A 17,455-nucleotide genomic window follows, 5' to 3' on the forward strand; every position below is an offset into this window, starting at 1 on the left:
CAGGTTCAATGTCTTCAAAGGTAGGTGGCTCAATGGTAAAGAATCTGCGTGCAATGACAGATTGGGTTTGAGAAACAAGAGACAAAGGTTTGATCCCTGGGTCGAGAAGATCCCTTGGACTAGAAAATGGCAACCCAACCCACTATTCTTGCTTGGTGGACAGGAGAGTCTGGCGGATTACAGTCCAGGGGGTCTCAAAGAGCCAGACACGACTGAGCATGCACTCACAGAGATAGATGGTTTCACAGTTGATGAAACTGTGACTTGAACATAGGCCAGACTGCATAGCCTGGGTATGGCAGATGATCCTTGAGTGAATCGCTGTGAACATTTTAAACATGGCAGTTAAGTTTTGGCAAGAAAATGTCTATTTTATTTCATTGTCAAATTGGGAACACTGCGGTCAGTGTAATATACTCAGAGCATGACCTTGCTGCTCTTCAGCTTCTGGATCCATCTACAAAGGCTGGCAAGAGAAATGCTTGACTCTGATGTGATTCAGTCCCTTAAAGTAGAGACTGCCAAGAAGAAAGTAACACAAATCTTTAGTTGAGCATACTTTTGGAATAGGTAACAAATGTACTTACTAATGTACGAAAAGAATATTGATAATGTACAGAGCAAATGGGCTACTTTTTCAAAGGTTTTGAGGCAATTCTGGAAAGATACTATCACACTGAAAAGTTGTAATTCAGCTCTTTGAGAGATGTTCTTTGATCAAGGAATCTTTTGAAATCTCATACTTGAGAGTCCTTATATTTATGTAGCAAATTAAAACTTGGTTCTTTGCAGTTTACTGGTGTTATTATGTGGATTTTCTCTCTTTAGCTGTGAAAAATAATGTGAAGTAGGCTGGAGGGTATTCCTCCATAGAAGAGGAAATGAAATTAAAGAGAAGTTACATATTTCGTTTAAAGAGACCAAATAGAAACCTTACTCATGTCTGTAAATTTCTACCCCTGAATTCTCTCCTCTGTACCACACTGCCTCTCAAATACCACAACCTGAGAATCAGTCTGGCTTTCTTTCTTATATGGCAAACCAACTCTGATTGCCAGAATCATCCCACAGTAAAGGACTTATTATTGTAGAGGAAAACCTACATTATAAACCTCAGAAACTATGAAGAAAGCCCTGTGACTTAAAGAAGTGTGTCACCTTTTTATCAGTTTATTATTCATACTCAGAGACTATGATCTATACACCGTATGAATCACATTCTGGGAGGTTTTCTGTCTTGTTAATTTTATACTCAGTCACCTTCACCTTTTTCACTGCATACAATAATATTCACTACGGCACACCCCAAATTATTTTGCCATTGTGCTGTGAAATCTCACCCTTTTGAAAACATGGTTGTTTTTCAGTCACAAACTGAGGTCAAAGTCATTCAGTCATGTCTGACTCTTTGCGACTGCATGGACTATACCGTCCATGGAATTCTCCAGGTCAGAATACTGGGTATTCTTTCCCAGTGGGTAGCCTTTCCCTTCTCCAGGGGATCTTCCCAACCCAGGGACTGAACCCAGGTCTTCTGCATTGCAGGAGGATTCTTTACCAGCTGAGCAACAAGAGAAGCCCTTTTCAGTCGTTAAGTTGTATCCAACTCTTTCTTCAAACTCATGTCCATTTAGTTGGTGATGCCATCCAACCATCTCATCCTCTGCTGCCCCCTTCTCCTTCTGCCTTCTATCTTTCCCAAAATCAGTGTTTTTCCCAGTGAGTTGACTCTTTGCATCAGGAGGCCAAAGTATTGGAGCTTCAGCATCAGTCTTTTCAATGAATATTCAGGAAATTTAGTTTTCCTTTAAGATTGACTGCTTTGATCTCTTTGCAGTCCAAAGGACTCTCAAGAGAGTTCTCTAGCACCACAGTTCAAAAGCATCAATTCTTTGGCATGCACCCTTTTTGATGATCCAGCTCTCACATCCATACATGACTATTGGAAAAACCATAGCTTTGACTATATGGACCTTTGTTGGCAAAGTGATGGCTATTTGGCAAAGTGTTGGCAACTTTGCTGTTGGCAAAGTGGTTTGCTTTTTCATAGCTGTCTAGGATTGTCATAGCTTTTCTTCTAACAAGCAAGTGTCTTAAAATTTTGTGGCTGCAGTCACTGTCTACAGTGATTTTGGAGCCCAAGAAAATAAAAATTGTCACTGTTTCCACTTCCCCCCGCTCTGTTTGCCATGAAATGATGGGACCAAATGCATGATCTTCATTTTTTGAATGTTGAATTTTAAGCCAGCTTTCTCATTCTCCTCTCACCTTCATCCTGAGGCTCTTTAGTCTCCCTTTGCTTTCTTCCATTAAGGTGGTATCACCTGCATATATGAGATTGTTGATATTTCTCCCAGCAATCTTAATTCCAGCTTGTGCTTCAACCAGCCTGGCATTTTGAATGATGTACTCTGCATGTGGGGGCCTTCCCAGGTGTGGCTAGTGGTAAAGAACCCATCTGCCAATGCAGGAGACATAAGAGATGCAAGTTCGATCCCTCAGTCGGGAACATCCCCTGGAGGAGGAAATGGCAACCCACTCTAGTACACTTGCCTAGAGAATCCTATGGACAGAGAAGCCTGGCAGGGAACAGTCCTTAGGATTGCAAAGAGTCAGACATGACTGAAGCAACTTAGCAGGCATACACACACTCTACATACAAGTTAAATAAGCAGGGTGACAAAGTACACCATCCTTTCCCAATTTTGAACCAATCCATTGTCTATACATATAAATCACATAGGCATTTATTAGGAATTAATTGCTCTCATATACCAAGAATGTTCAATAATCAGCTGATAAAAATTAAAGGGTATCTTAGCAGAGATGAATTATCAGAAAAGTGGGATCTTACTGTGTGATTGGTCTGTTATGAAAGCATAGTGAGCAGTTTACTTCCTTATAAGATTTGACTCCAAGGGAATAAGAAACATTAAACATTCATTTGTTGAAAATAACAGTTCTTACAAATAGATCCTGGAAGGAATCATATAATCTTCTTGCTTTTTCCACTGACAAACCTGATACAACATAAAGAGTTAACCCAAAACTTATCAATGTCTATTCTTAGGAACAGAGGTTAAAATGATAAGTCTTGTTTTCTAAACTCACCAGTCATCATTTTAACTTTCTTTTATTGGCCTATTGGCTTTCTAAGCTTCCAGAGATTTTTTTGAGATAAATTTTTAAGGATCTAATACTTAAGTATAATACATAATTTACTGTTTAGCCATTGTTTCAAACATTTACAAGTGGCTGTTCACAATAGGAAACTACATAAGAACATCAGAATCACTCAAAGAAGCCTTTCAAAACACATCTTTCTTTCATTTTCTTCTCTACTATGCTCTTTCCCTACCCCTGAAGACCATTTCTGAAGTCACTTCTTACAAATAACTTTGGAAAAAATTAGTGGAAACACTGGCTGGATCTTTCCCTCCTAAGCCTTTTTGATTGCATAATCACCAAGAGAGCAAAAGTTTTCACTGACTAGGAACAAGAGTCACAAATTACCCAAGCACAGCAAAATACAAACTATAAACTAGGACAATAAAGTATGAGAAGCAAATTACATTTTAATATTCTTTTTATGTTAATAGTCTCTAAACTATTACTAACAATAGTTACAAGGAATTTAAAATATATTACCTCTGCACATTTATGCTCCCAATGGTTTAGTATAATATGATCTTAATTTTACAGAATTTTTCCAATTCATTCCTCCAAGATACCATTATTTTGCAGAACAACTAAGAAATAGGTAAGTGCTTACCCAACATACTCTAGATGTTCATCATTAAGCTCTGAAGACCTGCACCTGGAGAACTGAGCTCACTGTACTTAAAAATTAACTGGGTGAAAGGAAAAGTAAGTGTAAGTGCCTTAGAGACAGCTTAGGCATTTTCTAGAAGAAAGGCCTTGAATTAGGTGTGGGTCAGGAAAAGTTAAGGAGGCAGGTTCATGATATATGAAAAGGGTGAAGAGGAAGCAGAAAGAACTAGTGTCCAATGTTGAATATCCCTGAATTTGCTTATGAAATTTCATGTTTCTAAGTTTTAAATATCTAAAAAGCCCTGCCTTCTCTATGGTCTTCCTCTCACAGGTGATTGATTCTCATTTTGCTCTATTATTACTGCATATACTAAACACTGTAACTGCCCCACTCATAGCTCCTTGTCTAAGAAACACTCTCCACTCACTGCCATTGCTGTCCCCTGGCTATAGCTAATGAGACCAAAAGAAGAGGGATCTAAAGATTCCATCCACAGCCTAGCCAAACTCTCTGATGTCTAGTGAAAGTATGGGCCAGGGATTTGGGATAGAAATATAGTTCTGGAGAAAGAGAGCAAAGATGGAAAATCATGAAAACTCAAAGGTTGAGTCTAGATCAAGAAAAGACTTGAATACTTATTAATTCCATATGAAGTAAAAGAAGTGGTATTACAACACAAAGTGGGCAATCAGAAAAACTATCTAAAATATAGAAACAGGCAAAGAGATTACTGGGCATTCCTTCAGGGTGCTACTGCTATGGCTTTTTATTGACTAGGGTATTTTATTACTCAGCAGGAACAGAAGTTAGGCTGTAGGTTTTTGTAGGGGATAGAGGCAAATAATTTCCACCAGGGGAACAGATACAGCAAGGTTTACAATCTGTTACCCTGGAAGACATTAACCACCCTTATATCTAAGCCAGCAATCTTACCCTAGAATTTTCGATTCAATTCTCCATATACATATTGCTCTTCAAATGTTCTTTGGGCCAGTTTTAATATCTTTAATATCCTTCTCATTAATTAGTGAATTAAATAACAAAGCAACATGCTTTTCCTTTGTATTTGTATGAAATCATGATTTTTTTTTTTATCTTTTGAGAATTAGACTTTAACAGTTTTGGAGTTCAACCACCAAGGTGTCCAGTAAAACTCACCTGGCAAAAACAAGTGAGTTGTGTTGATAGAGGTGTACACTTTATGGGCTACTAAGCCCGCACATATCTCTTCTTGGCTCCCAGGGTGAATTCCCAGTGACTTTGCTGACTGTCCCCTGTCATGACTCTGTTATTTTTTCCTATCTAGTTTTGTCTCCTTAATATCCTCCCCTCACAGCTCCACTTTGAGATGATACAGGTCTTTTCTCCACTGCCTGAAAGATGACAGAATCTACTTTTTCATTTTTGTTTATTAGTGATCTCAAATTAATTAAAAATTTCATGCTAACCAGAAAGAAAAATAGTTGCTTGAGACATAAACCAGTGAGGTTTTGTATTTTTATGTTGACATTTGACCTGTGACTGAATTGTTAAACAAGCTTAAAATTCTCTGTTTCTGTGTGCCTGTGATCAGAAAAGTAACTTTCTTAACTGTAGAATATGTTAATAAACTAGATAATTATCTCTCAAAATACAGGAGCTTTGTTTGGATTCATTCCTGGAGATAAAAAGTTGCTTTATGAACTAAAATATTTATCAGATTCACAAATGAGAAACTGAATTTCTAATGATTATAAGTGTGTTAGAAAGTGAAGAAGAACTAAAGAGCCTCTTGATGAAAGTGAAAGAGGAGAGTGGAAAAGTTGGCTTAAAGCTCAATATTCAGAAAACTAAGATCATGGCATCAGTCCCATCACTTCATGGCAAATAGATGGGGAAACAGTGGAAACAGTGGCTGACTTTATTTTGGGGGGCTCCAAAATCACTGCAGATCATGACTGCAGCTATGAAATTAAAAGACGTTTACTCCTTGGAAGGAAAGTTATGACTAACCTAGACAGCATATTAAAAAGCAGAGACATTACTTTGCCAACAAAGGTCCGTCTAGTCAAGCCTATGGTTTTTCTAGAAGTCACGTATGGATGTGAGAGTTGGACTCTAAAGAAAGCTGAGCACAGAAGAATTGATGCTTTTGAACTGTGGTGCTGGAGAAGACTCTTGAGAGTCCCTTAGATTGAAAGGAAATACAACCAGTCCATCCTAAGATCAGTCCTGAGTGTTCACTGGAAGGACTGATGTTGAAGCTAAAACTCTAATACTTTGGCCATCTGATGCGAAGAGCTGAATCATTTGAAAAGACCCTGATGCTGGGAAAGATTGAAGGCAAGACGAAAAGGGGATGACAGAAGATGAGATAGTTGGATGGCATCATCGACTCAATGGACATGAGTTTGAGTGGACTCTGAGAGTTGGTAATGGACAGGGAGGCCTGGCGGGCTGCAGTCCATGGGGTCACAAAGAGTCAGACACGACTGAGCAACTGAACTGAACTGAACTGAAGGCCCTTAAGTAAAAAGATTCTTCTTGCATAAGCTGCTGGCTTAGAACAATGTTTGTATAAGAACTTAAGTTTACATAATTATGATGGATATTTGAACAAACTAGATTAGTTGAGTGATTTTGGTTTTAAAAAGTAGTAACAGTTTTTGGTCTTTTCCTTAAAAGAATCATTACATAATATGAAGAAAGCATATTTTAAAAAACTTAAAGTCTTGTTTTCTCATGAAAACACTAGTTAAGATAAATACTTTAAACTTGGTTTCTTCATCAAATAAGTTAACATTACTTCTATATGCTGCTTAAGAATATGACAAGGCAAATTTGCTTTCAACTGAATTAAATGATAAGTCTGACAAACATTTTTATAACAGTAACCATGTTTTCTAGCATACAAACTTAAAATTAATTTCCAAGATTTTCAGTAATAAATATTTGTATTAATTTCAGTTTGAGTTATTTTTGAATGATCCTTGAATAGTTGGCAATTTATACTTAAAGTGGAATATGAAACATTGATTACTAAGCATAAACATAAGTTTATAAAGTTTTGCTTGTTTTACTCTATGGGGAGGATGTATATTTTGGAATTAAATTAATGAACATATTAATTTTTGCTTCTTTAGTAAAACTGAAATAGATGAAAAAAGAGATATTTCTCTCTGTAATTTATTGAATTACATGTGTTCATGAGATTTGCTGGTTGACTAGAAGGTTTGTGAATGATAGATTGTTATGAATTACCTACCTTTTAGTTTTCTCTGTAAAAAGGAGTTACTGTTTAATTAAAAGTTAAAAATGAATATGGGTGGTCCAGACTGTCTTTGAAAAAATACAACTGGGTATATTACTTTGTTTATCAAGGGAAAAGTAGAGTACTTTTTTCCTAAAGTAAAAGCCCATCCTGATCTAGAACATGAAAAACCATAGCAAAAGACAAAATTTGAGGGATTAGACAAATGTAGTTTTGAAAGGGTTGAATTTACTTGTTTTGGTTTATAATAGTCTATAAAGGACCAATTTAAATGTGTTAAATCTGGCAAATTTCATACAATTTTCATGGGCACATTCAAGAAGCTAATTTAAGGAAAAAAGTGCTTATGAAAACTTTATTACTAAATATGTGCATATATACATATATTCTACTCTCTCTTTCAGGGCCTTCTTTTAGAACTAGGCCAACAGTGGTCAAACTTCTAGAGACACTGATATGGGCCCCCAACCCAGCCTGGTACCTGGACCTTCATCAGGTGAACAAATAGGTTATTAGAGATGCCCCAGAAGGTCTGGAGCCTGGACAGTCAGTCCTCTCCCACTTTGCCTCCTGATGTTTGCTTAGAGCAAAGTCACTCCTCCATCAAGCCATATTTGAGGACAGCACTGAGTGACTGAGTCTTTGGGCTCAGCTAGTCCATCCTCTCAGCCTCTGATTGTAGAAGGGGCCATTGGAAGAACAGGCCCTGGTCCCTCCTGCTCCAGGTAGTGGGGCCTAGTGGGTAGACCTGCACTTGAAATTCAGAACTGACCATTGAGTCAGTGCTCACTTCCCGTTCCCCGAGAGCACAGCTGCCCAAGAGATGTTCTTTTCTAGGACAGATGGGCCCTGTGAGATGGGGGGACAGCAAGGGCAGCCTTTAGAGGCAAATCATCCTTTACTTCACTCAGTCATGCACTGGGATAAGATTTAGAGGGGTGGGAAGGTTTTTAAGGATTAGGATGGATCTTTCCTAATTTCAAACTACTGCACAGTTGTACTCATCTCACACGCTAGTAAAGTAATGCTCAAAATTCTCCAAGCCAGGCTTCAGCAATACATGAACTATGAACTTTCAGATGTTCAGAACAACCTGATTTTAGAAAAGGCAGAGGAACCAGAGATCAAATTGACTGGATCATCGAAAAAGCAAGAGAGTTTCAGAAAAGCATCTATTTCTGCTTTATTGACTATGCCAAAGCCTTTGACTATGTGGATCACAATAAACTGTGGAAAATTCTGAAAGAGATGGGAATACAAGACCACCTGACCTGGCTCCTGAGAAATCTGTATGCAGGTCAGGAAGCAACAGTTAGAACTAGACATGGAACAACAGACTGGTTCCAAATTGGGAAAGGAGTACGTCAAGGCTGTATATTGTCACCTTGCTTATTTAACTTATATGCAGAGTGCATCATGAGAAATGCTGGGCTGGATGAAGCACAAGCTAGAATCAAGACTGCCGGGAGAAATATCAATAACCTCAAATATTCAGATGACACTACCCTTATGGCAGAAAGTGAAGAAGAACTAAAGAGCCTTTTTATGAAGTTGAAAGAGGAGAAATTGAAAGCTGGCTTGAAGCTCAACATTCAGAAAACGAAGATCATGGCATCTGGTCCCATCACTTCATGGGAAGTAGATGGGGAAACAGTGGAAACAGTGGCTGACTTTATTTTGGGGGGCTCCAAAATCACTGCAGATGGTGACTTCAGCCATGAAATTAAAAGATGCTTATTTCTTGGAAAGAAAGTTATGACTAACCTAGACAGCATATTAAAAAGCAGAGACATTACTTTGCCGACTAAGGTCCGTCTAGTTAAGGCTATGGTTTTTCCAGTAGTCATGTGTGGATGTGAGAGTTGGACTCTAAAGAAAGCTGAGCACAGAAGAATTGATGCTTTTGAACTGTGGTGTTGGAGAAGACTCTTGAGAGTCCCTTGGACTGCAAGGAGATCCAACCAGTCCATCCTAAAGATCAGTCCTGGGTGTTCATTGGAAGGACTGATGTTGAGGCTGAAACTCCAAAACTTTGTTCACCTGATGTGAATAGCTGACTCATTTGAAAAGACCCTGATGCTGGGAAAGATTGAGGGCAGGAGGAGAAGGGGATGACAGAGGATGAGATGGCTGGATGGCATCACCGACTCAATGGACATGAGTTTGAGTGAACTCTGGGAGTTGGTGATGGACAGGGAAGCCTGGTGTGTTGTGGTCTATAGGGTCGTAAAGAGTCGGACACAACTGAGTGAATGAACTGAACTGAACTGAATTCCTAAAAGTTATTACTTGTAAATAAAGTCTATTTTCCTCCTTTGGGAGAAAATACTACTAAACACAAACCTAGAGTTTTACTATCTCTGTAATATAATATTTGATGTTAGAGCTTTAGTATTCAGATACTCTCCCCAAATAGCAGAAACTTCATATTTCAACAGAATAAACTCTGCCTTTAGTCAACATTATCATATCCTTGTTTTGCTGGGTTTTCTTTTTCTCTTTTTTAAAAAGCCTTATTGATTGTATTTTATTCATTATTTTTCAGCAGCACTGAGTCTTTGTTGCTGTGTGCAGGCTTTCTCTAGTGGCCCAGAGTGGGGACTCTGTAGTTGTGGTATGTGGGCTGTAGGGGATGGGGGCTTCAGTAGTGGTGGTGTATGGGCTTAGTTGCCTCATGGTGTGTGAGATCTTAGTTCCTGGACCCCCATGTCCCCTGCATTAGCAGGCAGATCCTTAACCTCTGGATCACCAGGGGAATCCATATTGCTGCTGTTTTTAAAGAAAAAAATTTCCTCACTTGTAAAAGAGCTAAGTTTTCATAATGTGTTTATTTGACTACATAGATAACCAACTGTTATTTCTCAGGGATCCAAGATTTAAATTTTATAATTGATGTAAAACCTTATACTTGTTTCAGGAGCACAATGTAATGACTTAGTGTTTATATGGTCAGTAAAGTGTTAGCCACTCAGTCATGTTCAACTGTTTATGACCCCATGGACTTTACAGTCTCCTTTGTCCATGGAATTCTCCAGACAAGGACATTGGAGTGGATAGCCATTTCCTTCTCCAGGGGATCTTCCCGACTCAGGGACTGAACCTGGGTCTCCCGTATATATTGTGAAATACCATAATAAATTGAATTAACATCTGTCACTGAATACAGTTACAAATGCTTTTCCTTGTGATGAGAATTTTTTTACTGTTAGCAGCTTTCAAATATGATAGAGTATTATTAATTATAGTCATGTGCAGTCCATGGTATCCCCTTGACTTATTTATCTTATAACTAGGAGTTTGTACTTTTTGACCACTTTCACTCATTTTAACCACTTCTAATTTGTCTTAATCAAACAACCACATCTCCATAGATTTTTCCTTCTCAAAACTAGATTCTAATTAAAAAAAAAAACAAAACAGAAAAGAATCTCAGGAAATTTTTCACATCTGAAATTATGTTTGAATTTTCTCAAAAGTCCCTGGAAATTTGCAGAAGTTTGTTACTGTGCCTTATAAAAATAGGTTTGTTTAATTTGTCTCATATTACTTGTTTAGATTAATACTATTGTAATTGTTGACTGGGAAGAATTAGAAAAGATGACTAATCTTTCCCAGGTTAAGTATGTACAGAAAGCATGCTATTCATAGGGATATTTCACAAAATTTACAGTTTGTGGGAAGGCTCTGGAGATTTTTCAATGGTTTCATAATCTATAATATGCTTTCATCTTGAAGGAAAATATCAACTAACTTCCTGGGAGATAGTATTGTACTATCAATAGAAAATTGTACTTTCCTCCATTCTGATATTATTGGCCTTGGGACTAAAATAATTGCAACCACTCAGTCTCATTATCAAATAGGTTTTTGCATCCCTCTGATACTGGCTTAAAGATCCTGCTGTACAAGCTGCTGCTGCTAAGTCGCTTCAGTCGTTTGACCCCACAGATGGCAGCCCACCAGGCTCCCCCGTCCCTGGGATTCTCCAGGCAAGAACACTGGAGTGGGTTGCCATTTCCTTCTCCAATGCATGAAAGTGAAAAGTGAAAGTGAAGCTGCTCAGTCATGTCTGACTCTTAGCGACCGCATGGACTGCAGCCTACCAAGCTCCTCCCATGGGATTTTCCAGGCAAGAGTACTGGAGTGGGTTGTCATTGCCTTCTCCTACCTGAATAAATTCTGGGATTCTCACATCAGTATACAATTTATATCTTCAACACATATAGACAGTCTCAGAGTCTTGCAGAAAGTACTGTTCCAGGTACATGGAACAACTGATACTTTGAAAAATAAAATGTAGGGTAAAGGCCTCCTAGTTGACTTCAGTTAGACAGTTTCAGACTGCACCAGTGTACTGAGTCAGCATCTTCAGGACTTTTTTTCCAGTTCCAAAAGCTGACTACTGACACAAGTTCTAGATCTATAACAGGACTGAAGAAGGAAATTTAATTGCAGTCTATTTGGATCATTGTTGACATTACTTTTAATATACTACTTTTTAATGACTATATAAGGAAGTTCTTTTTCTCTCAATTTAAGCAATTGCTAACCCATTTACTGGGTTTCCCTGGTGGCTTAGTGGTAAAGAATCTGCCTGCAGATGCAGGAGACACAGGGGATGAGAGTTCAATACCTGGGTTGGGAAGATCCCCTGGAGGAGGGCATGGCAACCCTCTCCAGTATTCTTGCCTGGGAAAATCTGGTGGACAGAGGAACCTGGCAGGCTATGGTCCATGGGGTTACAGAATCAGACATAAGTGACTAAGCATACACAACCCATTTAGTAGACTGAAATTTTACAGACTGAAATGAAACATTTAAAAATACTATTTAATTCTCACTAATCCCTCATATTTTAGCAACAAATCTTTTTTTGAGTCTTATTTTTCATAACAATAAAGTTTATATAATCAATGAGAACTTATCCTCGTTTCTACCAGTATATGATTGAACAAATCAATTATGCAACCAAGACTGCACCTGGAGAGCCATATTTGACAGTTCAGTTCAGTCGCTCAGTCGTGTCCGACTCTTTGTGACCCCATGGACTGCAGCACTCCAGGCCTCCCTGTCCATCACCAACTCCTGGAGTCTACCCAAACTCATGTCCATTGAGTCGGTGATGCCATCCAACCATCTCATCCTCTGTCGTCCCCCTCTCCTCCTGCCCTCGATCTTTGCCAGCATCAGGGTCTTTTCCAACGAGTCAGCTCTTCGCATCAGGTGGCCAAAGTATTGGAGTTTCAGCCTTAACATCAGTCCTTCCAATTAACACCCAGGGCGGATCTCCTTTAGGATGGACTGGTTGGGTATCCTTGCAGTTCAAGGGACTCTCAAGAGTCTTCTCCAACCAGTTCAAAAGCATCAATTCTTTTGTGCTCAGCTTTCTTTAGAGTCCAACTCTCACATCCATACATCACTACTGGAAAAACCATAGCCTTGACTAGATGGACCTTTGTTGGCAAAGAAATGTCTCTGCTTTTTAATATGCTGTCAAAGTTGGTCATAACTTTCTTTCCAAGGACTAAGTGTCTTTTAATTTCATGGCTGCCATCACCATCTGCAGTGATTTTGGAGCCCCCAAAAATAAAGTCAGCCACTGTTTCCACTGTTTCCCCATCTATTTGCAATGGAGTGATAGGACCAGATGCCATGATCTTAGTTTTCTGAGTGTTGAGCTTTAAGCCAACTTTTTTACTCTTCTCTTTCACTTTCATCAAGAGGCTCTTTAGTTCGTCTTCACTTTCTGCCATAAGGGTGGTGTAAATCTCATTTAATCAAATATAACAGGCTGGCTGATAAAGAACAAGGATCAATCTTATATGAGAGGCCAATGTGTATATACAGCCCTAAGAAAACTGGTTTGGTACATGGATTAGAGAATTCTGATCTTATGGGTGACAGAAGGACACTTCTTGGCAGACCACTCTTTAGCAAATTTTGAGGGCCTCAAAAAGAGATGCCACCCAAATTTATAGGCACTGTAGATAAACTCTGGTGAATAGAGTATCCTGGTATTTTTTTTTTAAGTCTCAGGATAGAGGGCAAATAATAGAGGCTTCTAAAAATTCAATACAAGATTCCTTATGAAAATCCCAAGACAGAAGTCAATGATTTTGCATTGGCAGCTGTTCAGTTCTGTGCAGCTCTAGATTGGCAGAATAAATTCATGGAGGTCAAATGCTTCTTAACATTCCTGTTGGATCTATGTAAATAATCAGACTGAATTTCATGAGACTATCTACTTTGTGATCATGAATGTTATTTTGAGATTATTTATAATCCTCAAGGGGACACTGTCAGAAAAAATCATCTAAAATTTGGAAATAATGATTATTTTATGTATCAAAATAATCAGTGTGGTGCTGGGCTTGACCATATCTTGAGCAAGCTGTCTTATAGTTTGGTAGGAACAGAGATTAATTTATAGACTTATTCCCCCCTATACCTTTACTAACTAGTTAAATACTATATTTGACACATGCTCATTTTATGTTTGTATGAGAATACAAATTTTTCTAACCTCTTGAAAACTATAGTTTAACACTGATAGTGATAATAAAAGTTCTAGGACAGATCTTTGGTATTGCAATATATTATATTGCTAAATGGAATGAGACTTTACTATGGTCTTAAGAAGCACTTGGCTAACTGTTTAAGGATATAACTTATCAAGAATATCAATTATAGTAAGAATCTTTTTAAATGAGTATTGTGGGATAGTTAATAGTCTTTGCATATATTACCTATTCTCACCACAGCCTACACAGAAAGTATTTTCCCTTTCACTGACAAAAAAAAAAAAAAATGAGCATGTGGGTTAGTATTTTTTCAGTATCATAGGTCTAACCTTCTGGCTGTGGAAGCTACCTACTGCTTCTTGTTCTAATTCACTGCTGTAGACTGAATTTTGTCCCCCCAAATTCATATGTTGATGCTGTAACCCCAAAGATGATGGCATTTGAGGTGGACCTTTGGGAGAACTTAGGTTTAGATGAAGCCATGAGAATGAGGACTGCTTTATGTGACGAGTGATCTTATTGGAGGAAACATCAGAGAGCTTGCTCCTTTCTCTCTCGCTCTCCCTCCATTTCCTTCACACGTGGTGGAAAAGCCATTTGTATCAGTAAGGAGAGTTCTCACCAGACACCAACACCACTGCAACTTGATCTCAAACTTCCAGTCTCCAGAACTATGAGGAATAAACGTTTAAGTCACTCAGTCCATGGTATTTTGTTGACACCCCAAGCTGACAGTCACCATACGGATGCAGAAAACTAGGGCCCAATGACCAGAAAAACGGGTTAGCTTTTGCCATGTCTTAATTCACAGTTGAACTTCGACCTTAACTATAAGCTGCTACACAGACAAATTATAGCTATGCTTCCTCTAGAAAAGTTAGCAGAAGCCAGATGCTTGACCCAAAGTCCCTTGGCGGATTCTATTTTGGATTAGGCAGAAGCCAAGTGTGACCCTTGATAGTCACTGGCAGTCTTGGCGCTCCTCCTTCCTGTTCAACACTGCATTCTACACACTCTGCATTGCACATGGCACATGGGAGCATTCAATACGTGTTATTTGTTTGATGAATGTTGACTGAATGAACACAGAGCAAAGTCTCCTTTTCTAATATCAGCCATTAAATAGGCTGATAATATATATTTTCTTTTATTTTTTGAAGGTTTACTTTCAGTGCTACCATTAGAAATGAGGATGTTTTCTGCTCTTTCCTGCCTACATAGTTAATATGATGATATGTAATTGAGCTCTCTGGGGCTAAATATGCTGCATTCAAATTGATTTTTTCATACTACTGCTTCTCATTTGTAGGATTAATAGTGCTTTTGTCCAGACTAAAAATAACTATCCAAAATCATTTGGCAAACATGTATTACTATAAATTCTCATGAAAATGCAAAGAATATGCAAGTTTTCATAAATGTCAGATCACTGGTTAATAAATCCTGCTCAGAATTCTCCATATTCTTAATTAATGACTTATTGCTATGTAGAAAATGGGAGGATTGGGTTCATTTAATTATGGCTAAGTAAATTGATTCTGTTCACTAGTCTGGAAATAAGTGAACGACTCAATTCATGCCAAACACTTTTCAAGTTTTTTCTCACTTAATATTCCAATAGTCCTCTGGAGTATGTATTATTATTATACATATTACAAATGACCACATACTATAGATATCCAAACTCTCTACAAAATCTTGGCAAATTCTACTACCAGAAGACTACTGTAAATCTCCATATAGAGAAGACTGACAACTTTAGTGACATTGCTATTGTTCTGGTTCTTGTAGATGAAATGAGTGGACTTACAAATATCAAGTATCATAAGCTAATTAGTGCCTTAGAAACCAGGAGGAACTGAAGTATATTTATGAGATAGGTAGTAGAAGGAAACTTGAAGATTGAATTGCCTTGAATCATGTTTTCATTGTAAAATAAGTCCTTGTCTGTTTATACTCGCTCTCCCAAAGAATGAGTTGCAGAGGTGAAAACAGAGCAAGTCTGCAGTTTTCCAGAACACAATATGTTTGATTCTGTTCTTCCAATACTCACAATGATTTTAAGTTTTGCTGTGTGATTCTCTATGAGCTAAGCCGGAGATCCTCCTATGGTTGACCTGATCAGAGAATGATTCTTATTTTCTGCTTAAGAGCCAAGGTTTGAGAACAGCAGGCGTGAATTTGTACATTCTTCAAGTTCATTAAGGAGCTAGGTTCACACCTTCATGCTTTTGAAGTTCATGCTTCAGGCAGTCTTGGCCTGAAGTCTATTATAAAGAAATTTTTAAACAGGACATGAATAAATATATCCTTTCTTTAGACATTGTCATCCCTTTTGATACTTGAATATATGATTAATTAATAACAAAGGAAGATTATGCACCTGAAATAACCATGTGAATCATGCCTGCTAACATGATTATACCCTGCATGTGGAAATTAACTTGACTTTTTTATAGAAAGAAAGTACTTGTGGTATTATTATTTTTCTGTGGCACATCACAGTTTTTTCCCAACTTTAAAGAGAAGATGGCAGATAAACATAATTCACATTATATCTAATGATTTTAAATTTTTTTTACTTAATATAGACAAAAATTATCATGATTTTCAAATCAAATGGTATTAAAAATTCACTGAAAAGCTTGTTATCATCTCCCAGAGTTAACTACCTCAGCTTGTTGAGTATACTTTTTCAGAGATTTTTAAAATGCATATTCAATTCAGACAAATATATATTCTTAATTTTAGCCCTTTGTTATCTGAAGGTAACCTAGTGCTTTTTTAACTTAATGATGTACCTTGGAAAAATTTTTGTATCATTACACTTCCTCTTATGCTTTATAGCTGCATAGTAATATACCATTGTATGACTGTGTCTCTGTTTAAAATAAATAAGAAAACCAAACAGAAACAACAAAAAACAATCTTTGGTGTTCACTTCAGCAGCACATATACTACAACTGAAATGATACGGAGAAGATTAGCATGGCCCCTGCACAAAGATGATACGCAAATTCATGAAGTGTTCCATATTTTTATTGGAAATAAAAGCAAAAATAAACAAATGGGACCTAATTAAAATTAAAAGTTTCTGCACCACAAAGGAAACTAAGAGCAAGGTGAAAAGACAGCCTTCTGAATGGGAGAAAACAATAGCAAATGAAGCAACTGACAAACAACTAATCTCAAAAATATACAAGCAACTCCTGCAGCTCAACTCCAGAAAAATAAATGACCCAGTCAAAAAATGGGCCAAAGAACTAAACAGACATTTCTCCAAAGAAGACATACAGATGGCTAACAAACACATGAAAAGATGCTCAACATCACTCATTATCAGAGAAATGCAAATCAAAAACACAATGAGGTACCATTTCACGCCAGTCAGAATGTCTGCTATCCAAAAGTCTACAAGCAATAAATGCTAGAGAGGGTGTGGAGAAAAGGGGACCCTCTTACACTGTTGGTGGGAATGCAAACTAGTACAGCCACTATGGAGAACAGTGTGGAGATTCCTTAAAAAATTGCAAATAGAACTGCCTTATGACCCAACAATCCCATTGCTGGGCATACACACAGAGGAAACCAGAATTGAAAGAGACATGGGTACCCCAATGTTCATTGCAGAACTGTTTATAATAGCCAGGACATGGAAGCAACCTAGATGTTCATCAACAGACAAATGGATGAGAAAGCTGTGGTACATATACACAATGGAGGATTACTCAGCCATTAAAAAGAATACATTTGAATCAGTTCTAATGAGGTGGATGCAACTGGAGCCGATTATACAGAGTGAAGTAAGCCAGAAAGAAAAACACCAATACAGTATACTAACACATATATATGGAATTTAGAAAGATGGTAACGATATCCCTGTATGCGAGACAGCAAAAGAGACACAGATGT

General features: G+C 37.8%; 1 non-coding gene across 1 annotated transcript; it reads left to right on the plus strand.

Moving 5' to 3' along the window:
• Positions 1-16,476: 16,476 nt before the first annotated feature.
• LOC114111077 (U6 spliceosomal RNA) lies at positions 16,477-16,583 on the plus strand. Its single transcript, XR_003587205.2, has one exon. It is a non-coding gene; the product is annotated as a U6 spliceosomal RNA (small nuclear RNA).
• The last annotated feature ends 872 nt before the right edge of the window (positions 16,584-17,455 follow it).

This window comes from Ovis aries, chromosome 1 (assembly GCF_016772045.2).
Source record: "Ovis aries strain OAR_USU_Benz2616 breed Rambouillet chromosome 1, ARS-UI_Ramb_v3.0, whole genome shotgun sequence".
NCBI classification, from domain to species: domain Eukaryota; kingdom Metazoa; phylum Chordata; class Mammalia; order Artiodactyla; family Bovidae; genus Ovis; species Ovis aries.